The sequence below is a fragment of the Myotis daubentonii genome, chromosome 15 (assembly GCF_963259705.1).
Source record: "Myotis daubentonii chromosome 15, mMyoDau2.1, whole genome shotgun sequence".
NCBI classification, from domain to species: Eukaryota; Metazoa; Chordata; class Mammalia; order Chiroptera; family Vespertilionidae; genus Myotis; species Myotis daubentonii.
Window position 1 is genome coordinate 30,548,335 of NC_081854.1, and position 26,145 is coordinate 30,574,479.

A 26,145-nucleotide genomic window follows, 5' to 3' on the forward strand; every position below is an offset into this window, starting at 1 on the left:
TGAAAAGAAATTTTAAAGTATGCTTCTATCCTGCCTTAGGAGAGTATTAATAATAAAGATTTGTTAATAACCATTAATCTTGAAAACTATATTTGAATTAAAAAGAAAATATATAATAATGCTATTGTCATCCCAGGAAATAAGGTATATATTAAAAAGATTTGTTTGAGGGTTTATTTTAAAAATGTATTAGTCTTGATTAGTTTACATGAGGACTTTTAAAATAAATTTCACCAGCAAGAAAAAACCTTCATAAAGACTGGAAAACATTGAATGATGTATTGTTATTAAATATGAAAAAAATTTTCAAGAGAAAAAAAAAAGAAACTGAGAATAACAATTAGCCTCCAGGCAGAAGAAACTGCCCCACCCAGTTGGGGGAAAACTCTCACCACACCTGTGGATGATTAACTGAGGGTTTTTCAAGACTAAATCCAATCAGCCTACAAACAGAGATGATCTCTGTAGGTTTTGAGTCTTTGCCTAATCTAATTAGTCATAAACAGCATTTGACACTGTCCTGCACTAGAGACTGAGAGGCATAGAGAACTGCCTAATACATAGTCACAAACCCAAACAGGCACTCAAAATGAGGAGACAAAGAAACAACCCCCAAATGAAAGAACAAGATAATTATCCAGAAGAAGAAATAAATGAAGCAGAGATAAGAAATTTATCTGAAACAGTTCAGAGTAATGATGGAAAAGATGCTCAACAGCATGAGAAAAGATATAGCAACTATGAAAACAAATAAAGAATAACATAGCACAAATAAAGAACACATCAGAAGGAATACACAGCAGATTAGGGAAAACTGAGGATCAAATCAGTGAGCTGTGGGACGACATGAAACATAACAATATTCACATAGTAGGTGTGCCAGAAGAGGCAGAAAGGGAGGAAGGGATAGAGAACGTGTTTGAAGAAATAATGGCAGAAAATTTCCCTAACCTGGTGGAGAAAAAAGTCACACAAATTCAGAAGGCACAGAGAACCCCAACAAAAAGAACACAAACAGGCCCATGCTCAGACACATCATAATTAAAATTAAAGACAGAGAGAATCTTAAAGGCAGCAAGAGAAAAACAAATTGTTATCTACAAAGGAGCTCCCATAAGGCTGTCATCTGATTTGTCAGCAGAAACTCTATAGGCCAGAAGGGAATGGCATGAAGTACTCAAGCTAATAATGGAAAGCAAGGATCTGAAACGAAGATTACTATATCCAGCAAGGCTATCATTCAAAATAGATGGTGAAATAAAGAACTTCCCAGACAAAAAAAACGCTAAAGGAGTTCATCACCACCAAGCCAGCATTACAAGAAATGCTAAAGGGACTGCTGTAATGAGAAGAAAAAAGAGAGAGAGAAACCTAGGAATACAGAATTAAAATTTCAATAGATAAGTACCTATCAATAATAACATGAAATGTAAATGGATTAAATCTCCAATCAAAAGGCATACGAAAACATGACCAAACTATATGCTGTCTACAGGAGACCCACCTGAAAACAAGACTCACACAGGATGAGAGTGAGGGATAGAAAAAAAATTTTCCATGCAAATGCAAAAGGGAAAAAAGCTGGGGTAGCAATACTCATATCTGACAAAATAGACTTCAAAATGAAGGCCATCACAAGAGACAACAAAGGTCACTACATAATACTAAAGGAATTGATTCAACAAGAGGATATAACCCTGGCAAACATATATGCACCAAATATAGAAGCACCTAAATATATAAAAAGACAAACTTCTAGAGGACTTTAAGGAAGAGATTGACAATAATTAAGTCATAGTAGAGGACTTTAACACTCCACAAACTTCACTGGATAGATCTTCCAGACAAAAAATTAACAAGGAAACAGTGACTCTAAAGCACATGGATTGGATCAGATGGATTTAATTGATATTTATAGAGCATTTCACTCCAAAGATGAAGAATATACACTTTTCTCAAGTGCACATGGGTCATGCACAAAGATAGACCACATGTTAGGACACAAAACAAGTCTCTACAAGTTCAAGAAGATTGAAATCATATCACACATCTTCTCAGATCAAAGTGGAATGAAATTAGAAATCAACTATAGTAAAAACTCCCCAAAATATTCAAACACATGGAGGCTAAATAGCTTTAAACAATGAATGGGTTACCAATGAGATCAAGAAAGAAATAAAAAACTTCCTTGAAACAAATGAAAATGAACACACAACAACCACCCCAAATCTCTGGGACACAGCAAAAGCAGTCCTGAGAGGGAACTTCATAGCACTACAGGCCTACCTCAAAAAACAAGAAAAATCAGCAATAAACTATTTAACCCTGCAACTTAAAGAACTAGAAAGAGAACAACAAGAAAAGCCTCAAGGAAGTAGAAGGAAGGAAATAATAAAATTTAGAACAGAATAAATGACATAGAGACTAAAAAAAAATTTACAAAAAGATCAATGAAACCTTGAGCTGGTTTTTTGAAAGGATAAACAAGATTGATAACCATTAGCCAGGCTCATCAAGAAACAAAGAGAGCCTTAGTGAGTTTGGCTCAATGGATAGAATGTCGGCCTATGGACTAAAGCAGGGGTCCTCAAACTGCGGCCCGCCGAAAACATTTATCCGGCCCACCAGGTGTTTTTGCCGCCGTTGTGTGCATAGGAATTTGTTCATAGTTTTTTTAAAAAACTATAGTCTGGCCCTCCAACGGTCTGAGGGACAATGAACTGGCCCGCTGTTTAAAAAGTTTGAGGACCCCTGGACTAAAGGGTCCCAAGTTAGATTCTGGTCAAAGGCATGTACCTTGGTTATAGGCTCCTCCCGACCTGGGCCCTAGTTAGAGCGCATGCAGGAGGCAACCAAGTGATGTGTTTCTCTCACATCAATGTTCTCTCTACAAATCGCTGGAAAAATATCCTCAGGTGAGGATTAATTTAACAACAAAAAAAGAAGAAAGAAACAAAGAGAGGACTCAAATAAATAAAATTAGAAATGAAAGCAGAGAAGTAACTACCGAAAGGGATTATAAGAAAATACTATGAACAACTATATGCCAACGAGCTGGACAATGTGGATGAAATGGACAAATTCCTACAATGTACAGTCTCTCAAAACGGAATCAGGAAGAATCAGAAAGCCTGAATAGGCCAATAACAACTGAGGAAACAGAAGCAGTAATAAAAAAACCTCCCAGCAAACAAAAGCCCAGATCCGGACAGCTTCATAGGGGAGTTTTACCAAACACTCAAAGAAGAACTAACACCTATACTCCTCAAACTAGTCCAAAAAATCCAAGAGGAAGGAACACTTCCAAGCTCTTTTTACGAGGCCAGCATTACCCTAATTCGTGAGAGTGTCCAGCTAAAGACACTACAAAAAAAGAGAATTATAGGCCAATATCCCTGATGAACATAGATGCTAAAATCCTCAACAAAATATTAGCAAATCGGATCCAGCAATATATTAAAAATATCATACCCCATGACCAAGTGGGACTTATTCCATAGATGCAAGGCTGGTGCAATATTCACAAATTAATAAACGGATACATCACTAAACAAATTGTAAGACAAAAATCACATGACCATATCAATAGACGCAGAAAAAGCATTCAACAAAATCCAACACCCATTTTTTATAAAAATTCTCAGCAAATTGGTGGGAATTGAGGGAGCATATCTCAACATGATAAAGGCCATATATGATAACAGCGAACACAATATTCAATGAGCAAAAACTAAAACCATTTCCCCTAAGAACAGGAACAAGATCTGGATATCTGCTTTCACCACTCTTATTCAACATAGTACTGGAAGCCCTAGCCACAGTGATCAGACAAGGAGGAGAAATAAAAGGCATCCAAATTGGGAAGGAGGAAGTAAAACTCTCATTATTTGCAGATGACATGATATTGTACATAGAAAACCCTAAAGACGCCACCAAAAAACTACTAGATTTAATAAATGAATTTGGCAATGTAGCAGAATACAAAATCAACACCCAAAATTCGATGGCTTTTTTATACATCAATAATGAATTCTCAGAAAGAGAAACTAAATAAACAATCCCATTTACCATTGCAACAAAAAAATTAAGATACTTAGGAATAAACTTGTACTCAGAAAACTACAGGATGCTGAAAAAAGAGAGACAGAAGAAGATATAAACAAGTGAAAGAATATACCATTTCCTGGATTGGTAGAATCAACATCATTAAAATGTCCATACTACCCTAGGGCAATCTACAGATTCAATGCAATCCCTGTTAAAATACCTACAGCATATTTCACAGAAATAGAACAAATACTCCAAAAATTTATATGGAACCAAAAAGACCCCAAATAGCTACAGCAATCTTGAGCAAGAAGAACCAAAGTTGGAGGAATCACAATACCAGATTTCATGTTATACTACAAAGCCACCATAATCAAAACAGCCTGGTACTGGCACAAGAACAGGCATATAGATCAATGGAACTGAACAGAGAACCCAGAAATCAACCCAAGTCATTATGCTCAATTAATATTTGACAAAGGAGGCAAGAGCATATAAAGGAGACAAGACAGTCTCTTCAATAAGTGGTGCTGGGAAAATTGAAATAGACCACCAACTTACACCATACACAAGAATAAACTCAAAATGGATAAAAATATAAGTCGGGAAACCATAAAAATCCCAGGAGAAACCACAGGCAGCAAAATCTCAGACATCTCTCCTAGCAATATGTTTATGGACACATCTCCTAGGGCAAAAGACACTAAGGAGAAAATAAGCAAATGGGACTACATCAAAGTAAAAAGCTTCTGCACAGCAAAAGAAACCATCAACAAAATGAAAAGTGAGCCCACTGCATGGGAGAACATATTTGGCAATGATACATCTGATAAAGGGTTAATATCCAAAATATATAAGGAACTCATATAACTGAACAAAAGGAAGACAAACAATTCAATTAAAAAATGGGCAAAGGACCTAAATAGACACTTCTCCAAAGTGGACATTGAGAGATACAAATTAAATCGACAATGAGGTATCAGCTCACACCTGTCAGAATGGCTACCATCAACAAATCAATAAACTTGACAAGTGCTGGCAAGGATTGGAGAAAAGGGAACCCTAGTACACTGCTGGTGGGAATGCAGACTGGTGCATCCATTATGTAAAACCGTATGGAGTTTCCTCAAAAAATTAAATATGGAACCACCATTTGACCCAGTGATCCCACTTCTAGGAAAATATCCTTAAAAACCCAAAACATTAATCAGAAAGAATATATGCACTCCTGTGTTCACAGCAGTATAATGTACAATAGCTAAGATCTGGAAACAGCCCAAGTGCCCATCAGCAGATGAGTGGATAAAAAAGCTGTGGTACATTTACACCATAGAATACTATGCAGCATTAAAAAATAAGGATCTCTTACCCTTTGAGACAGCATGGAGGGCCCTGGAGAGTATCATGCTAAGTGAAATAAGTCAGTCAGAGAAAGACAAGTATCACATGACCTCACTTATATGATACTTTAATTAATAAAATAAATTGATGAACCGAGTGGATCCAGATTTATGGAAGCATGGAACAAAGTGTGGAATCTCAGGAGTGGCCTGGTGGAAGGTAATCAACCAAAGACCTTGTATGCATATAAGCATAACCCATGGACACAGACCATAGGGTAGTGAAAGCCTGGGGTGGGGGGGTGAGGGGTGGGCTGGAGGGGGTCAATGGGGAAGAAGGAGGACATATGTAATACTTTCAACAATAAAGATTTATTAAAAAAAAAAAGAAAGAATGCCTTGGAAATGAGATTAACATTCAGGCCAGGGGCAGCTCTCATGGCCCCTCCCGGGCAGACATCACTAATCAATCACTGCCTTCTTTCCCAGGCTCTGGCCACAGCCTGGGAACCTTCTGTTTCAGCCGCCCTGACCAGCCAATCAGAATCAGCTGACAAGCTGTGAGCTAGGCCTCCCTGGGCAGACTGCTACTTATTCCTGTATCAGCATAAGCTTGGGCCGGTCTGATGATCATAAAAACACTGTGAACAGTGCAGACACCATCCAAAGGGACCGCTCCCTCTACCTGTGCCTGAGCCCAACCAGACTGTGATGCACCTGCCAGAGGTGGTCAAGGGCTCAACTGTGCTGCCCAAACCGGCAGCACCTGCATCACTGGGGTGTCCAGAATGCAGATTCCCAGGCCCCCCCCCCCCCCCCGCCCTGTTGAATCCTGAAGGCCAAGCATCTGCCTCAACGAGCCCTGAGGACTCTCACACAGACGCGTGCCCCAGGAAGGCCTGTAGTCCTGCACCACAGCCCTGTTCAGGCTAAAGCTGGGGCCGGGAGGAGCCGGGCGGTGGGCCCTGAAGTTTGTGAGGCTGGGCCTTCTTTGTGAGGAAGAACACAAAACGCCTACATGGGCGTGTTGTTAACGCCCAGGCGCTTGTGCTTCATTGGTTCCTGGGGTCTGGGGGGGGGGGGGGCGGGCCCGAGCAGGGAGAGGTGTGTGAAGGAGGGAGGCCCAGCTCAGGCACGTGGGGGTCGGCGAGGCCGGAAAACCCCTGGGGGTGATGACGAGCCATCGGGTTAGTTCAGTCTTGTAGCTGCCTGAGTCACATCATCCAAAATGAAATCCTCCTCAGAGGGCCCTCCTCCCCAGGGACAGGAGAGATGGCGGCACACGCACAGGCAAGAGCAGCCTTCCCAGGCCCACCTGGTCCCATTGTCCCGCCCCGGTAGGCCCGGGCGCCCGACCAGGCCGAGGCTGACAAACACATCAGATGGCTGGTGGGACGTTTCCGAGCACCTTGGGGCTACTGTGCAGGGCCCGGCTGTGCACCCACAGGGAGCGTGCTTCCTCCGGGCATCCTGCCCCTTGCACACTCGCCACCGGCACGTGGGAATCAATGAGGGACACCTCCCACCGTTGGTCATTCGCACTGTGTTGCTACGTTGTTATGGGCAGCAGGTGAGCTGGAAGGGAAGCCCATCAGACAGAGAGGCAGAGGTTCTTAGGTGTCCTCAGTTCACAGCAGCCTTTCCCACCTGCCATTATCCGAGCGTGGTGGCCAGGGATCTCACACCCTCCGGGGCCAACGCTGCAAGCCTCCCATCTCCCCCTCTGCCAACAGCCGGTAGTCATGGGAGGTCAAGTGTGCACCCTCTAGCTACACTGGTGGCACAAGGAGGCCGCCCCCATAATGTCTGTGCAGGGTCAATCCTCTGCGCTCCAGCTCCAGGCAGCAGGAGGGGATGCCGAGACCAGAGACGGGAAAGGCCTTGGCTCTACCTCACTCACAGCAACCTTCTGTGGGCTCCCCCGCTGTGTCAGGCCCCGTGCAGTGCCAGGGACACAGGAAGAAAGGCTCACATCCTGCCCAGGAGGCTTAGAGGGCAAAACAGGCATTAACTAACCACAGTGCCACTGGTTGTAACTGTAACCAGTTATAACGAATGCTGCAGAGAGCATGCGAGCACTGAGAACGCATTCCCAGGGGCTCACACCTGGTCAGGGAGGGCTTCCTGGAGGAGGTGATGGTGAAGGACTAGCAAGAGAATGGTAAAGGTGAGTGTGAGGGGCTGGATAGGGCTTGTGAAGGTCCTAGATGGGAATAGGGGGCGTGATGCTCCCACGAGCCCACGTAGAGAAAGGAGCTGGGGCAGGAGCTGGAACACAGAGGTTCACCCCAAGGCCAGAGAAAGCTCTCTGAAAGGTCGTGGGCAGAACAGGACCAGCTCTGAGGGGCACACTGAGAGGGGCCCTCTCGGGAAAACATTCGGACGCTGCAGCAGTCACAAGACCGACTGACCATTACTGCCCTCCACAGTGTCTGTGACTTCTTCCCATCCACGCCTGAGCTGATCACGTGAGTAAGATGGGGGATTGGCAGGGTAAAAAATTATTTAAAAAGAACCAAACAGAGCCAAACAGTATAAAATGAGAGTCAAGTCTCCTGTTGCAATTGCTCTAATGGACTTTCTACCAGAGCCAGGACATGGGGGAAGGAGCCGGAACCCCACCCGGGTCCCTGGAAAGCGTAGCTCATCTGTTCAGACCCGGTTTCAACGTCAAAGACAAGCAGGTCACACAGTGGAGCTGCCCGAAACGCTGGAGAGCATCCTGGACCAAATCGCGACAGCTGGCCCCTCTCCCTGCCACATCATCCCTCACGCCCATTTTTTTCTCCGATGAAGAGTCTTCAAAGAAAGAAAAAAAAGGCCAAAATAATTAAAGAAATGGTGTCTGGTCCACCAGCAGGCTCCAGCCAGGCTGACTCACAAAGGCAGCCAGAGACAGAGGGGGGTCAGGGAAATGCCACCCCAGAGGGACACTCCGCACCGGAGCCTGGGATGCGCAAGGGCCCCAGATGTCTGAGGTTTGGGCCTGGGGGGGTGAGGGGGGGGTGAGGGAGGGGTGATCTGAGGTCAGGAGTCTTCTCTGCCTGAAAGACCATTGTCCTGGGGCTGCAATAATAGCAACCATAGAACAGGGGCTTAAAACAACATAAATCTATTCTCCCAGGTCTGGAGGCCAGAAGGCCCCAGGGAAGACCTGCCCCAGGCCCCTCTTCCAACTCCGCTGTTGCTGGCGATCTTTGCCTTGGCTCATGGCCAATCACTCCAATCCCGGTCTCGTCTTCACAAGGCCTCTCGCCTTGTTTGTGTGTCATTGTGTGTTTCCGCTTCTCTTCTCTTAAAAGACACTCTCACTGGATTTAGGGCCCACCCTAACCCAGGATGACCCTCTCTTGATCCTTACCTTAATTACATCGGCAAGGTCCCTATTTCCAAAAAAGGCCACAGTCTGAGGTTCTGCTTGAATATCTTTATTGGGGCCCACCATTAACCTACTATGTGGTATTAATGCTCCATTTCTCTGTGACCTTCGATCCCAGGCCAGACGTCCCTCCCAGGGAGCAGTCCTGACCTCACCCTCCACCCTCACAAGCATTCTGGGCCTCCTAGACTAGTATCACGACCCGGAAGGTGTGATAGGGCTGAGTGTGTTGGCATCCAGACTCCCCATTTACCAGCTACTTTATCGGGGGCTGGTGATGCCTCTGAGCCTCAGTTTCCTCAACTGTAGAATGGGTACAGTAATAAGGTTCCGTGCAGGACCTCTGTAAAGACTAATGCGACAGCACACAGCCCTGTGGTTCTCAGCGGGTAGATATTTTGTGAGTTTTTGTTGTTGTTGTTTTTAACCACTTTCCTGAGGTATAATTTACATACCATAACATTCTCCCGTTTAAAGGGAGAATGGGTTTTAGTATTTTTAGAGTTGTGCAGCCATAATCTAATTTTGTAACATTTTCATCACCCTTAAAAGAAAGCTCATACCCATTGGCAGTCGCTCTCCATTCCTCCCAGCTCCTGTCAACTGCCAGTCTGCGGTGTGTTGTTTTGTGGAGTATTTCTCTCAGGCAGGAATTAAGAAGCCAAGGGCTGGCAGTGTCTGAATCTGTGTCAGCTGGGGGTGGGGTGGGAAGGGTGGGAGATGGGTGTGCAGGGAAAGGCGGGGCCAGGGGACAGCGCTGCAGCCCTCCCCCCTCTCCCGCCGAGCCTGGGTCGCCTTTGAACTCCTTTGATTACGGAATTCTTTTTTGAGTTAAAAGACACTCTTTGCTGTAAAATCTGACAAAACTCTAGAAATCATGCTCTTGGAATAAAACAGAAGACAGAAGGGAAGTGTGGAAAATTCGCCCCCAGACACGAACACCACAGCACTGCCCTGACGCTGCAGGCCAACAGCCACGACCTGGGAGCGCAGGTCTGCTGGGCTCACCGACAGGGGACAGGGGACAGGCGCCAGGAACTCAAAGCACAGGGGCAGGTCCTGCCCAGAGGGAGTGGAAGGTCTGATGGGAACGCTGGTCTGGACACAACCATGGAACAGTGAGCACCAGCCCCGCTCTGGGATGGACACAGGCCCGAGGCCTGAGAGGCAGGGAAGGACTGGCTAGGAGAAAGGGGATGAGGGACAGCAGGTGCAGAGGCCCAGGGGCAAGGGCAGGAGCACCATGGCAGGGAGCTGAGGGAGGTGAGGGTGCACAGGGAGGTGGGGTGGGCAGAGGCATCTGCCTCGTGGGGAGGGGCGGGGGTGGTAGGAAAGATACTGGGTTTAAAACCTGCCACTGCTGTTCTGACAGTGGTTTGAGTGTCATCGCATGCACCCAAAGGTCCCGGGCTTGATCCCCGGTCAGGGCTCTCTCATACAGGAGGCAACAGATAGGATTCTTTCACATCAGTCTCTCTCTCCTCTTTCTTTCTCTCCTTTCCTCTCTCCCTAAAAATCAATTTTTAAAAAGCCTTCCACTGTCTGCCTATTGTGGCTGGATATTTTCTTTTAAAAAACATGCAAAAGCAATATGGGTTCTTTAAAAATTTTTTTAAATAAGAAGTGTGGAGAATGAATGCAAATTTCCCCTTTCAACCCTTTCCTCATCTATCCAAGACCCCACAGGTAACAATCGTTAATTCTAGTGGATTCTCTTTCAGCTATTTTTCTATATATTATAGGCATACACATCTTATTTTTTTTTTTTATTGATTTTAGAGAGGGAGTAGGGGGAAGAGAGAGAAACATTGGTTGGTTGTCTCCCATACATGCCCTGACTAGGAATCGAACCCACAACCTAGGTATGTACCCTGACCAGGAATCAAACCTTAGACTTTCTGATGCACAGGACGACGCTCCAACCAACTGAGCCACTCTGTCCAGGGCTTACACATCTTATTTTTTTTTTTTTAAATAAATGGTCGTACTCTACATATTTTTTCCTATGACTTGTTTTTGCCGTTAATATGTCATGGACATCTCTTTTTTATAAATTTTTTAAAATATATTTTATTGATTTTTTACAGAGAGGAAGGGAGAGATATAGAGAGTTAGAAACATCGATGAGCGAGAAACATCGATTAGCTGCCTCCTGCACATCTCCCACTGGGAGATGTGCCCGCAACCCAGGTACATGCCCTTGACCGGAATCGAACCTGGGACCTTTTAGTCCGCAGGCTGACACTCTATCCACTGAGCCAAACCGGTTTCGGCCATGGACATTTCTTGCTTATGAGTTCGCCAAGGTATTTCTTATTGTTCTTAATGCCTATATAATATTGCATTAAAATCTCGACACAAGTGCTAGCACACCACACTCTTCTGTGTCCTGCCTTTTCTGTGTGTGTTTTTTTCCCAACCTAACACTGTATCTTGGAGGGTGTTCCACATCAGCAAACACAGAGCTTTCTTGTTCTTTTCAATGGGTTTTGTGCTGAAATACGTTGGGTCTGCCCCTACGGAGGGACCTGTAGGCTGTTTTCCACTTTCTGCTTTTACAAATCATGGCCCAGTGATACCCTTGGCGCATTCGATATTTCACATACAAATCTACCTTCAGGGTATTTCCAGAAGAGCAGTTGCTGAGTCAACGATGCAGTTCAAATGTTCCTATAGTCTAAACTTTACTGATAGAGATGAACAATTTGCTATCCAGAGAAGTTACATCAATTCACAGGAGCAGTACACAGAGAGCCATTTCCCCACATCCTCTCCAATTCAGTGGGTCATCACGGTTTATCTTTCCCGAGCTTACAGGCGAAACATCGTATTATCTCTTTGTGGTTTTCATTTGCACTTTGGTCATTGGGAGTGGGGGTGGCTTTGTTTCCTTGCTGGTTTGTAAGAATGTTCATTGAAAAGCTCTATGAGGCTGCCACTGCCACACCCCCACCTCACAGGTGAGAAAACTGAGGCCTCAGGAGACGAAGCCCTGTGGCTGGTGTGCTCACCATCTCCAGCCGGAAGCCCCGCTGCGATCTGAGCCAGGCCAGCCCGAAGAGATCACCCAGGTAGGCCCTGGGCCAGCTTGTTTTGGGGGTCGGGGTGGCAGTGGGGTGGAGAGGGGCTCATCCTGGTTGCCATGGCAACCCAGAAGCTCCTGCTCATTAGAAATGGAAGTCTCCTAAAGAGTTCACTTCCCAACACCCTTTCTCCCTCCGCCTGCCTCCTCTCCCCTCCGGGATGCAGTCTATGTTTAGACCAAGCACACCCTCTTCTCCTCCCTCACCCCACACCCCAAGCCTCCGCACACCAGGAATAGCAGGCAAGCAGCCCCCCACAATTAGCCTACATGCCCACTGAACAAGCGGAAAGACAACTCATTAGGTGCTGCGTGTCCACCCAGCTCAGGCTGGTGCACTGGGCACGCCGGCCTGTGACTGTCCCTGGGCCTGGCCTGGACAGGGTCGGGGGGTGGGGGAGGGCCCAGAACAGACAGGATGGGTCATGGCGCCAGGGCAGGGGCAGATCCTGAACGCAGGATGAGCCAAATCAAATCTGGGTACTGTCCTTCTCGGGCACAAAAAGGCTGGGCTGGGGACATACTTACAACCAGTCAGGGACGCTCAGGTCCACGTTCTCCTTAGTTTGCCTACTCAATGCTCTTCCTGAAACATGGTCTTGGAAGTAACTTAGTTACAATCAGTTTGAAAAGGAACCAGTCTGTCCATGATGTCTGGGCTGGGCCAGGGCCGCTGGATTCCCCTCCAGGGACCTGCCACCCCATGCCCAGCAGACAGGCCACCAGAGCATGCTGGTGTCTGGAGGGGGTGAAACGAGGGGCCCACCAGATGTGCCGTGTCCCCGTCAGCTCGGGGTGGGCCGTGCTCTGGGCCCCGACTCTCCAGGCCCCCACGTCCCCACCAGGGCAGAGGGCCATGGTGGAACGTGGACCGGCCAGCATCTCGGGATGATGCAGGGGAGGCCTGCCCCAGCGGGAGCGCGGACGGAACTGTCCGTGGGAGCAGAGGCTCCAGGCTCCAGCTCCTGTCCCAGGGGACATCATGTACACAGCAGTTTCATAGCTGCAGTGACACGGAATGCCAAGATGCCAGCACCAGGCATTAAACCCCAAGTGCAGGCCCTTCTGGGGGTAAAACCTGAGGGACAGCACTGCCCACACAACTTGCTCGCCCACCGCTGCCACCCTCTGCCTCCTGACTCAGGGAGAGCCCCTCCACCCCTGACCTAATTCCACTTCCTCTGGGAAGTCCTGTCTCCACCTCTCCCCACCCTCCTGAAAGCCTGGGGACTGAGACCCAGTGTGTGCTCCTGCGTTAGCATGGCAGCCCCATGCACCAAGACCAGTGGCAGCTGCAGGGTGGGCCCCCTAAGGCATTTGCTGAGCTGAGGAACCCATATATTAGTGTGATTCTCCAGAATCATCTGTCTCCTTCCCACCAGCTCCCTCAACAGGGCTGACGGTCCCACTGGCGAGTCTGGTGCAAGTGGGTGCTCAGGAGGTGTCTGAGGAGTGACTGGATGGAAAGGAGGCCAGAGCAGCATGAGCAGAGGCACAGGAGGAGGACGCCAGGAGGCTGACAGAGGCCGGGGCCGCGGGGTGGGCAGACCCTCACCTGTGGCCCAGCCACATGCATCCGGAAACTGGCACAGTGCTGTTCACACAGCAAAATCAACAAGCCTTTGTGGATAGGACAATGAAATAAGGCCAGGCTGGAGGGGGCCGTGAGTGCCAGCAGGGGGGTTAGTCAGGGGCACGCTCCGTGCTCCCAGCCTGGCGAGCCGCCCCTGACTCAGCCGCCCCTGACTCAGCGAAGATTAAGGCTAGCTTCTCCCAGGATGTCAGTTACAGGATAAATGGAGGAAAGGCCATTAACAAGAGGAGCAATCTTTGCAGCAGATCCCCCCCAGGCCACCATCCCTGCTGCTGGGTACCCATGGGGGGCGCAGTCACCCCCACCCAGGTCACTTCAGTCCCCTCCTTACAACGTCATCCTCTGTGCTCCTGTGGAGTGTGCAAGCTGGCCTGGTGCTGACCCACTGCTGAGAGTGCCTACCTCTGTCCGTGGGAGGGGCTGAGAGGCTCTGGGGCAGGGAAAGGAGCAACTCCTACAGCCTCCTGGACACAGCCTCACGCAGGCTGGCCAGAGCAGCCCCCCTCCCGGCCCCCCCCTCCCGCTCCCCCGCCTTGCCGGGGGCAACCAGGTGCCGTCCTAGGGCAGGCGGAGGCGTGGCACACCTGCGGACAACCAGCCTGGGCTTGGGTGCAGCTGGACACCTACTGTGTGATGCGGGCACCTTCCTCAAGCCTCTCTCAGCCCTTTAATGTAAAATGGGGATGGGGCCCAGAGAGTCAGCACATGCAGGCCTCCCACAGGGCCAGGCACCAGGGATGTGCCTGTGAGTGTGCCAGGCACCAGGGATGCGCCTGTGAGTGAGCCAGGCATCAGGGATGCGCCCTGTGAGTGAGCCAGGCATCAGGGATGCGCCCTGTGAGTGAGCCAGGCATCAGGGATGTGCCCTGTGAGTGAGCCAGGCATCAGGGATGTGCCCTGTGAGTGAGCCAGGCACCAGGGATGCGCCCTGTGAGTGAGCCAGGCATCAGGGATGTGCCCTGTGAGTGAGCCAGGCACCAGGGATGCGCCTGTGAGTGAGCCAGGCACCAGGGATGTGCCCTGTGAGTGTGCCAGGCACCAGAGATGCTCCTGTGAGTGTTCCGGGCACCAGGAATGCACCTGTGAGTGTGCCAGGCACCAGGGATGTGCCCTGTGAGTGTACCAGGCACCAGGGATGTGCCCTGTGAATGTGCCAGGCACCAGGGATGCACCTGTGAGTGTGCCAGGCACGAGGGATGTGCCAGTGAGTGTGCCAGGCACCAGTGATGTGCCCTGTGAATGTTAGCTGCTGCTGCTGCTACTATTCTTGCTGCAACCGATGTTCTTCCTTCCTCTGCCCAGACCGGCTTGGCTTCCCCCTCCCCTCGGGGCGGGCAGCTCACACATATCATGCCACTCATTCCACTCGGACGGGCAATCACCAGGAGCCAGACCTGGAGCGGGACCAGGGAGAAAGGACGGAGCTTTTCCTGCAGACTGAAGACCCCCAATGCCCTTCCCTTGCCACGCAGCATACGCTCGAGCACCTGGTGCTAGGATCACCCTGCTTCACAGAAGATGACACTGAGGCACTGCAATCTGCCCCAGGTGATAGGCAAGGGGCCACGGGGTGACGGGATCTATAGCACCATTCTGGGCGCAAGCTTTAACCTACAGGCAACCAAGTCTCTCCTTCATTCAGCCCCAAGTCAGGGTGGAGGAGATGAGACAACAGGTCTGGGCTTTCACCTGATCCCAAATCCCTCGCCCACTGACGGGCATGACCAGGTTTCCTGCAGGCGGGGAGGGGGACCAGGGGCTGTCAGCCCACCCCCGCGCCTCAGCTAGCCGCTTCCTGCACACACTGCTGTGGACACCACCACCCCTGTGAGGGCCCAGGGCAGATGCTGAAGACAACAGACATCCCTGGTCCCACTTGGCATGAGAGGGGATGTCAGCAGCACCTCAAGCCTCCCGTGTCCATCGGAGAAGCAGGGAGAGACTGCCTCCCTAATTGTCAGTTCTCCGAGGGCGGAGCTGCCTGAGCTTAGCCTCCCGGGACCTCGAGAGGCTTAATGAGATGTTTGCAGAGTGTCTGGCGCTCCCTGGGGAGCAGAGTCGGGTGTGCAAGGTGCCAGCTGGAGGAACCCTGCCCGGCGTGTCAGCGAGGAGGGGAGTGGCCCGTTCCCCAGTGGAAGGGGGGTGGGGTGGCCCTTGAGTCCAGCTCTTCGGTCTGTAATGTCAAGAGCACCAGGGGCTCAGCAGCCGCCATGAAAGGACCCATTTAGAGACTGACCACCCGTTCAACCAGCCAACACGTGGGCCCTACTCCGTCAGGGAGGGAGGGGACAGGAGCATTGCCAGGCCCACGTCAGCTCCTCTGACTGCCCCCGGCACACGGCAGGGAGAGGTGTTCCCCCATCTATAGGAGAGGAAACAGCGGTTTGCTGTGATGGACAGTTGGCGGGACGGCCATGCTCTGTGCTGGGTGCGCTCTCCCCGCTGACCAGGCATGACAGACCTCGAGCTGTTATCGTCTCTGACAGAGAGGAACTAGGGCTCAGCTGTGCTCACCAACTCACCCACCACGCCCTGCCAGCAGGTGGGATCTGAAAAGGCCCAGAAAGATTGTTTCTGGAGAGGTTAAGTCTGCAACCAGGCCAGGTCTATGTGGAACCCCAATCCAGGACAGCTACACACAAGAGATGGCAACCGACTGCCCATCCAGGAACAGCACTGAGTGCCAGAGGGTTGCCTTAAGGATACTGGACCATCCTGGACTAGCCACATGGGCCTTACTGCCATCACGGTGCCCTTCCATGAGGCAGGCAGAGAGATTTCAGACAGAGGAGGAGAGGCCGTGTGACCACAGAGGCAGAATCGGAGTGATGCGGCCACAAGCCAGGGGACACCTGGAGCCCCAGGAACTAGAAGAGGCAGGAGGGATCCCCCTAGAGCAGCAGTTCTCAACCTGTGGGTCGCAACCCCTTTAGGGGTCGAACGACCCTTTCACAGGGGTCACCTAAGACCATCAGAAAACACATATATAATTACATATTGTTTTTGTGATTAATCACTATGCTTTAATTATGTTCAATTTGTAACAATGAAATTGGGGGTCACTACTGTATTAAAGGGTCGTGGCATTAGGAAGGTTGAGAACCACTGCCCTAGAGCCTCCGGAGGGAGCACGGCCCTGCCCACACCTGCGTCTCGGACTCCTGGCCTCCAGAGCCGCGAGGATGAGTGCCTGTTGCTAAGCCCAGCCTGTGTGTTTTGCTGTAGTGGCCCGAGCGGACCAGCACACTCACACAGCTGTCCGGGGAGCACACAGCGCCTGGGTTCAATCCCGGTTCACCTCAGTTTCCCCACCTACAGAATGGGAATAACAATACTGCCCACCTCAAGGGAATAACAATACTGCCCACCTCAAGGGGTGACAGGTAAATGCGGGTTACCATGGGGCACACTTATATTAAAAATCATTCCTTGTTTACCTGAAATTCAAATATCGCTAAGCATCCTGGTCTGCAGGTGCTAACTCTGTGGACTAACGTGCAGCACCAGGAAGCACACAGTCAGGCCGCAGGACAGCGGGGCCGCCTGCGTCGGGGCTCAGTGATGAGATCCGATATCAAAACTGAGAACAGAGTCACGATGATCAAAGTTCCAACAGGGGACAGAACATTCTGGAGAGCAGACAAGGCGCTTTGTCAAATGGCCTCATCAAAGGTGGGGGACGGGGATCTGGTCTGCCAGGTGCAAGCTGGGCTCGGCGGGGATGTGAGGCAGGCAGGGAGGAAGGCGGCAGTTTTAGAGGTCAGCCAAGATGAAGTAAAACAGCAGGTGCAGGCAGCCACCAGCTCAGGTGTCCCGGCTTGGCGCCCCGAGTGCCCACCCCGGGAAGCAGGTCCCGCCACCATGCAGTGAGCTCACTGCAGAGCCACCAGAAGAGGATGCTACCAGCACGTCCTTCTCCACATCAGTGGGAAGAGCTTGGGGCTGGGAGCAAGGGGGCTGACTAGCCCTCTGGTCTATCCATGGACAGCTCCCCCACGCAAGATGCTAGGAGTTTTGTGCACTGGAGGTTTGGGGGGACAGACGTGCCAGCTGGGCGGGGGCAAGGCTGCCCCTGGAGTTGCAGCAGTGACCTGAGAGCTGGGTGTGACTCCAGCTCTGCCACCTACTAGCTGGGACCCAGGACAAGTCACATGGCCCCTGGGGCCTCAGTTTCCCCATCTCTCCCAGGCCTTGTAAGGGCATGTGGCCGGCACTTAAGGGTTACTGACACTGGTGTTCCCTCCAGCCCCGCCACTAGCCTCCACTGAGGTCATTCTCAGTCATGGTAGTCGGCCCACTAGGCGGTCCTACAGGGCACAGTCCTGCCCAGCTGCTGAGGCCAGGGTGCTGCACTGGCATCTCTGAGCCACTGGCTCTGGGTGAGCAGTTTCCGCCCCCACCCAGGCCTCCAGGAAGGATCCATTGGTTCAATCTTTACTGTTCCTTCCGGTGGCAACACCAAGCCAGACACCTGGAGACAGAGGTGAAGGAGACAGCCCCTCCACACACCAGCTCATGGCCTTCGCCTCCACTCTCTCATCTGACGGCAACTGGATGGCAGGTCAAGCACAACTGAGATGATTATCAACAGGCAATGGGGCCAAAGAGCCAGGATGGGGTGGGGGTGGGGGGTGCCCCTGAGCAGAGCCCTGGGTGGGAGAGGCTGGGGAGCAGGCGTGTGGACGGGCCACAGTCTGTGTGCAGCTGTGCGGCGCCTGGTGGGCAAGGGCCACTGCACTGCTGTTCCTACTGCGTCACTAAGCAGGGCCTTGACCCTGAGAGCGGCCGAGGGGTGGGGGAGGGGTGTATAAGCACTGGGAACTGCCCGGGTAAAAGCCAGGGGTCTGCTTATCTTCGGGAAGTTTAAGTTCTTATAAAAATGTTTAATTGTGTTGGGAAATATACGACTTGAGTGAAATAGCAGAGCTGGAGGAAAGAAGCAATACTGTCGGCCAAGACGTGCTCTGAGTGAGCTCCCAGGGGATGCTGGCAGGTGGGGGCGGCTCCAGACTGCTCAGCCGGAGGCAGCAGAGTAGGGCCTGGCCCACAGGAGGCTCTGACCCAGACTGACCGTGGAGGGGCCAGGCTCACTCACCGCCCCTCCCTCCTCCCCGTCCCCTCTCCTGACCCCACAGGACCTCGCTCCCAAAGCAAGCGCCCCAGAAGGGGAGCCAGGACAGCGGGAACAGCACAGAAGTAACCTGGCATCAGCAGAGCAGGCGCACCAGTGCTGCCAGGATGGTTTTCAATAAACAAAACACTTGGCGCTACGGGAAACCGGGAAACCGTCAATTTTGAAATGTTATCTACAAATCGCATTTGTGAGTCACATTCCGCTCTGCCGCTGGAGAACACAGGAAACAAGCGCGCTGTCCGCCTGGGGCGGCCGAGGGGCGGTGCTGGGCGACCCGCCTGCCTCCCGAGGACAATGCCAGAGGCCAGCCCTGGGGGCAGGCTCAGCCCTGTTACTGCCACGGGGCGGTGCTGGGCGACCCGCCTGCCTCCCGAGGACAATGCCAGAGGCCAGCACTGGCGGCAGGCTCAGCCCTGTTACTGCCACGGGGCGGGCGGGCCGGCCTTCCTAGCTGCAGGGGAGGCTAACTTTCACCTGGAGGTGAGCGCACGTGCAGCCGTGACCTTTCCCCACCTGAGCCTGTGGGGCCCTCCGCACTGCCCAGGTTCCCAGGGTTTCCGAGCAAACGCGGGGAGGATGGGACTTGACGCCCTCCCCACCTCCGGGGCCATGGGAAGGCCTCTCCTCCAAGCAGAGAGGGGTGGCCCCGAGGGGAGAGGCGGGGCAGTCCGAAGAAACGCTCCCACACCGCAGTCACCACCAGGGCCCTGGGACCCTCCTCCTGGCGTGGGGAGCCCTAGAGGCTCTAAGCTGGGAGCCGGTGAGAGCTGCCCTTTGGGAGCCGGATTCTGGCTGCAGGAGGAGAGTGGGTGGGGACAGAGGGAAGAGAAGCAGGAGGGCTGCTGCCTGCTGCAGGCAGGACGAGGATGGGACCCAGGGGAGGGAGGAAGGAAGGACCTGGGGGCCGCACTGGAGGCGGAGTCCCAGGGATCCAGCAGGGCTTGGTCAGGGATTAGCAGGGGCTGCAGGAGGCAGGGGTCCAGGAGATGTCCGGCTCTCTGCTGCCCCCGTTGGGTGGGTGGTGGTGCCTTCTCCTCAGATGGGAAACCTAGATTTAATAGAAGCCGGTACAAAATGCCAGCCCCACGAGGATGGCCACTATAAAAAAAAAACACCAAAAACCCAAAAACTGGGAATAACAAATGTTGGCAAAAAGGTGGAGAAATAGAACCCTGGTGCACCGTCGGGGGGAATGTAAAGTGATACAGTCGCTGTGGAACACAGGCTAGCAAGTCTTCCAGAAACTGAACCTGGAACCCTAGGACCCAGCCACCCGCCTCTGGGCGCCCGGCACAAGAACTGAGCCTCCAAGAGAGAAGTGTCCGACCACGTGTGGAGCAGCGGCATTCACAGTAACGAAACCTGGGCGCGACCCGGTCTCCATCACCGGGTGAACAGATCGAAAGACAAGCTGTGTTCACACTCACCACGGAGTCATACTCAGCCTTAAGAAGGGAGGGGCTCTGGCACAGGCGGGGCCTGAGGACATCGTGCTGCGTGAGATGAGCCAGTCACAAAAGACAAACACTGTATGACCGCACTCCCTGAGGCCCTAGAGGAGCCACATGCACGGACAGAACGGACAGAACGCGAACAGCAGGTGCTAGGGGTGGCAGAGGAGGGAATGGGGAATTTGTTCAATGGGGACAGTTTCTGTTGGGGAAGATGAGCGTTTTGAAGGCGGATGGTGGTGATGGTTGTACATTATGAATGCATTTAATACCACTGAACCATACACTTAGGAATTGCTAGACGATACAATGTATATTATATGCCTTTTACCCTAACTTTAAACACTGTAACCCAAAATGCCATGGCCACCCAGGGCCAAGGAGGGTGAGCAGCGTGCTCTAGAGAAGTTCAGCTCAGGCCCCTCCGCAGGGACAGCGAGGCGCTGAACCCCATGCGGCTCTCGGTGACCCCCTTCTGTGTGCCCACAACAGGCACTGACCCAGACCTGGCCTCAGAACCCTTCTCAACCCAGAGCCCGAGGCAGACGACCCATCAGAGCCGGCGGCAGCCATTCCCCTCAAACTGCTCCACATCCAGACTAAACCAGAACCAGGCCTTGGCTATGGTGTCCCCGCCCAGCACCTCGGCCAGCGCCAGTGATAACCAACAACCAATAACCAATAACGGAGGTCCCAGCGACTGTGGAGCCCTGGGTCATCACCCCCAGTTCAGACACCTCACATACTCGCTCACACCTCCTGCTGGGTGAATAACTAGGAGGGAGCCTCACTCAGAAAGGGGGGGCGCGCCTGCGGGGGCGGGGGTGGGGGCAGACCGCAGTGCTCCCGCAGGAAGCCCAGACTGCACGCCACCGCCCGTGACCGTGGTGAGGCTCAGACCCTCACATAACCCCGCACCAGGCCCCACGCAGGCAGCCTGGAGAAGGGAGATGGTCAGGATGTGAAGCTGGCTTGTCCGGCTGCTCCACAGTGAGAGCATGGCCCTGCACCCCACCTCCCGGCCTGCCCATGCCCACACATGGGGCATCTGGAAGCCCCCTTTTTCCTTCACTGTCCTCCCTTGCCAGTTGTCCCCTAGGTCTGTGTCAGATGCACAGGAAGAGAGAGGGGGATGGGAAGAGGTGGGGGACAGAGAGACCGAGACAGAGATATAAACAGAGGCAGAGACAGACACAGAGAGGGCATCTGGTCCCAAAGCTCCCGAGTGTCCCCGGAAGACGGAGCACCGAGTCCTCCACCTGGATGCGCTGCGTCTGAGCTTCAAACCCCGCCTGGCTGCGGCGTGGCTGTGGCCTCAGGAAGTAACTTTCACTCCTAGCTCTCATTTCCTCTTCTTACAGGGGCACCAGCTACACAGAGTCAGGGCCCACCTCACGAGACCTCACTCAATTCCCTCCCAAATGCCCCATCTCCGAAGAGTGGCTCTGAGGATCAGGGCTTTACCTTTGAACTGGGGGTCACCACTCAGCTCATAGCAAGTGGTGCACTAGGAAGGAGGTCAGACTGACAAGACCCCAAATCACAGTGGCTGAAGGCCTAATACCTGCGGCCACACGGATGAACCGAGGGCGCGATGCCGGGGAAAGCCGCAGACGCCGGAGGACAGACACGGGGTGACTGCACTCCTGGGAAAGGTCCAGCCGAAAAGCAGAGGCTCCCAGGGCTGGGTGGGACTCCCTCTCAGTGAGTACAGGTCTCTGTTGGGGGTGGGCTCTCGAGCAGTGACCCCACCCTCGGCAGCCCCACTCGGGACAACTCTTCAGAGGCTGGACGGGAGGTGGTCAGGGGACCCGTCGTGGGGCGGAGGTGGAGCCGCAGGTGGCATTCCTGGGTGTGCACTTGGTGGCAGGTGTGTGTGCCTGTCCCGCACCTCCCTTAACCCAGGTCCTCCTTTGAGGCTGGAAGTGCGGGCCTGGGACAGCCACACTGTCCCCTCTGCGGGGCTGGGACACTGGCTGGTGCTGTGCAAATCGGCCGTTAAATATTTTGAATGTCACCCCTGGGGACAGTGTAATTCTTAGGGAAAACAGGACATGGAAGTTAAAATTGAAAAGGGATTTCTGTTCTGTGGCCAGGGAAACTGAGGCTGGAGGAGAAACAGCTCCGTTAGGTGGCTGAGCTGGGTGGGGTCGGGGGTGCCGTGTGGCCATGCTCCTAGGAGCCTCACTGCTCTGGCGGGAGGTGGGGGGCGGGAGGGGCTGAGAAAGCCCTCAGGGATTGTAACAATCAGCGCTGGTATTTTCACCTCGAGATTCTGGGAACCAGCAGCAAACTCACTAACCAATAATTTAACCTAACCGCCAGGAGGGGGCTCTGAGTCCCGTCCGGCACACGTAGATCCTGTTCCCAGAGTTCACGGAGCTGTGACGCCACCCCCTCGGTGTATGGCATCAAAGGAGCTCCAAGGGGAAAGCAGAGCAGAGCTTCGAGGAGGCGAGGCTGCGGCAGTCCCCAGCCCTTTCCAGCCCCACAGAGCCACCCAGCCCTTGGCTAAGACACACTGGGTCACAGCCTTTGGGTATTTGGCCACAAAGGGAGGCTCAACTGTGGGACACTATTTTCCCAGAACCAAATGGGGGTGGGGTTGGGGTTGGGGAAGGAGGGGCTTTATCAGGAGTCCTGGTCGGCAGGTGACCCGCCAGGAGACCGGTGCACGTGTGTGTGGTCACCCTAGGCCTGGGTGCTCACAGCTCCGTGAACTCTCGGAACTGGATCTACGTGTGCCGGACGGGACTCAGAGCCCAGCTGGAGCGCCCCCTCCTGGCGGTTAAATTATTGGTTAGTGAGTTTGTTGCTGGTTCCCAGAATCTCAAGGTGAAAATGCCAATGCTGATTGTTACAATCCCTGAGGGCTTCCCGGTGGCAGGAGCATGCTGAGCATTCCACAGGCAACCTCCCCTTCCATTCCCAGCTGCCCCAGGAGTGAGGTCTGTCATCATGCCTGATGTACAGATGGGGAAACCGAGGCTCAGAGCAGTGAAGGCTGGTCTGACCCTACAGCCCACACCGCTTACTGCTCAGACGTGATCATCTGTATTAGAAAGATGCCCTCTGCTCCTCCTCGCTCCTATACCTGCAGGGCACTGAGAAGGAAACTGTCCTGACTTCAGGGAGCTCACAGAGTCCCAACAAATAAATAAAAACTCCTGCACCACAAATAGATGCCAACACAGAGGGGAAAGAAAGTGCTTTGAGATCACAAAAAGGGACCAACTGACTCCCTCTTGGGTTGGGGGTGAGCTCAGAGAGGTGGGATTAAACTGGGTCTTGAAGGATGCATAAGAGCTCATTGACTAAGCTGAAGGAAGCCATTGCATGCAGAGGGAACAGCGTGTGCAAAGAGGAAGCTGCCCAGAGTGGGGTGGCAGTGCCGGACTGTGGCCAGGGGTGGTGGGATCCAAGGGCAGAAAACAAGGAAGCTGGTCATCTGGCCGGGAATCTGGCCTTTATCTCAGAGGATCTGAAGCATTGGAACAGAGAGACCAGGTTCCTGCTCTTACAGCTGCTGATCGGCCCGGCCCGTCTGTCCACTGCAGAGATGACTGGACATAGGCACTGAAGACGGGCAGCTGTGAGCTCTCCCAGAGGAGGGCGCTGTGGAGCGCAGGTCCCTAGGCCCTATTTCTGCTCTCCCTTCTCTGCACCAGTGGAGATCTCCAGGGAGCTGGATCCCAGGCCCCTGAGATTGGCCACCTCAGTTGGTTCCACCCTTACTAGCATCCTGGCCAGTCCTCCGGGACCTCCAGGAGACCAGTCTGACAACCAAGCCTGGGAGTACAGTAAGTGCCTCCATGGGGTTGGACCCAGACGGCCAGATCTCCTCTTTGCTCCCACAATTCCCTTCTTCCCAAAGTGCCACCAGCCAGCTCCTCCCCTTTGAGAAGAGCAGGCCTGCAGATCTCACCTCAAAGCTTCATCAGGGGGTGGCACCAGCAGCCACGGCCTCAAGGTCCAGGAAAAGGATGGGGTGCCAGCTCAACGGGGCTTGTGGCTGAAGCTCTGAGCCCTCCCTGGGGACCTCCAGGGCCCCTACCTGTGCTATGAGGATAGGGGAGGAGGCCAGGACACACAGCCCTGCTGCAGGGCCCCCACCCTGCAACACCACTATGCTCTAAGCCAGGGATCCTCAAACTACGGCCCGCGGGGCACATGCAAAGACAAATATTGTATTTGTTCCCGTTTTGTTTTTTTTACTTCAAAATAAGATATGTTCAGAGTGCATAGGAATTTGTTCATAGTTTTTTTTTGTTTTTTTTTTTAACTATAGTCCAGCCCTCCAACGGTCTGAGGGACAGTGAACTGGCCCCCTGTTTAAAAAGTTTGAGGACCCCTGCTCTAAGCTGTCAGCCCAGCACGTCTTGGCACCCACCCAGGGCCCAGTGTTGTCCTAGGCACAGGGAAAGCAAAAGGGCTTGGGAAAATGATAGGTATTAAGCCACAGGGCCAAAATTCATACATCTAAATATTCATCAATATATACTTTTAGTCTTTTCTCTTTTTTGCAAAGATAGCCTCACCTCACACATGCACTTTCACATGTGAGGGGAAACACAACAGTGGCTCTGGGTGGTCGGATCTGGAGGCTGCATTTTTACCAGACTCTTTAATAAAAAGAGGAAGAAAATAGTAACATTAAAAACAGGCTGAGGCAGAGACAAATGGGGCCCAAAGGCCATCCTGAAAGAATAGTGAGGAAAGGCCCCTCCCCTAGCTGGGGGCTGGGAGGGAAGGGGAGCCTTATTTCAGAGTCTCAGAGTACAGGGGTCCCGCTCACCAGCATGCCACATGTCTCTTACCCCAGCTGCCTCTCTGGGTTACTGCACGGCACTCTTGCCAGGGCAACCTTGCTTTGCTGACCTGCAGGGTTGGGTGGGCCTAGCTCCCATACAAACAGCACAGAGGGACCAGGAGCCACACTTGCCTGGAGGCGGGCCAACACAAGGAGGGGCCTTCACTCTCTGGTCTCTGGGGGACCAGACAGCAGCCTGGAGAGAGCCCATCAGCCTCTCCAAGAGCTGGGAGCAGGAAGCCCCCACACCTGCTGCCGCAGGACAGACTTTAGTCTTAGCCAGCGGTTCTCAACCTGTGGGTCGTGACCCCTTTGGCGGTCGGATGACCCTTTCACAGGGGTCGCCTAAGACCATCCTGCATATCAGATATTTACATTACGATTCATAACAGTAGCAACATTACAGTTATGAAGTAGCAACGAAAATAATTTTATGGTTGGGGATCACCACAACATGAGGAACTATATTTAAAGGGCCAGAAGGTTGAGAACCACTGGTCTAAGCAGTCAGTGTATCAGTCAGGGTGGGCTAACAGCTGTAACAAATAGGCCCAATAATGGACAATGGCTCCGATGAAACAGACATTTATTTCTTGTTCATGTAAAGTCAAATCCAGGTTTTCCTGAAACAAGAACCACACACTGACCACAACTGACTGCTGGCCTCACAGAAAGGCCTCTTGGGCCCAATGTCTTCAGAGTTACTCAGCACATCTAGGAAATGTTCTTGCAGAAACAAACAAGCAAACACCAAATCTGGTCAAGCCTCTTGGTCTAACTACCACCTTCAGGAAATCCACGGAGGAACATATCACACACCCCAAAGCCCTCAGCAAAACCCAGACTGGACAATTCTGTAAGACAAACAAACTGGTTGTCTCAACGAAAAACTGCAAGGAAAAAAGGCAGGGAGGGAACCTCGAGCTTAAAAGAGATCTAAGAGACCCATCAACCAATGACAACACATGGATCTTAAGTTAACCCCGATTTAAACAAATAATTAAAGATGAGGCAGCCAGCAGAATGAGAAGCCTGGCAGGATTTTTAATATTAGGTATTGTGTTACTTTTTAGGTGAGATGATATCGAAGTCATGGTTTTATTTCTAAATTAATTTTTTCAAAATACATTTTTATTGCTTTCAGATGGGAAGGGAGAGGGGGAGAGAGAGAGAGAAACATCAATGATGAGAATCATTGATTGGCTGCCTCCTGCACGCCCCCTACTGGGGATTGAGCCTGGTTCATGGGTCGATTCTCAGCCACTGAGCCACGCCGACTGGGCTATTTCTAAATTATTTTTTCCCTGT

At 52.0% G+C, this 26,145-nt stretch overlaps 1 protein-coding gene across 1 annotated transcript in view; it reads right to left on the bottom strand.

Annotated features, from left to right (window-relative positions):
* JPH3 (junctophilin 3) overlaps positions 1 to 26,145 on the bottom strand; it is a 94,011-nt gene that overhangs the window by 22,769 nt on the left and 45,097 nt on the right. The window lies entirely within an intron of this gene.